The sequence below is a fragment of the Tupaia chinensis genome, unplaced genomic scaffold (assembly GCF_000334495.1).
Source record: "Tupaia chinensis unplaced genomic scaffold, TupChi_1.0 Scaffold139907_1, whole genome shotgun sequence".
Lineage (NCBI taxonomy): Eukaryota > Metazoa > Chordata > Mammalia > Scandentia > Tupaiidae > Tupaia > Tupaia belangeri.
The window spans coordinates 10,994-11,211 of record NW_006199786.1 but is presented as its reverse complement, the minus strand read 5'-3'; positions in this window follow the sequence as shown (position 1 = coordinate 11,211).

The window sequence follows — 218 nt, the reverse complement described above, 5'->3', positions numbered from 1 at the left end:
TGTCTGATGCCAGCTCATGATGTGCAGGTCATACACATGAGAGAGGATCCAAACCGGGCCTATAGGAGTAAACACAGAGGAAAACCCTCTTCCCCAGGTTATTAGAGGAACTGGGCCTTGCAACGTAGGATCTAGAGGCATATTATAGAAAACTTCAGCCTGAGGGAGTTTTTGTGAAGCTGATGTTTGCTTCCAGGCTGTGCTCCATTGGTGCAATT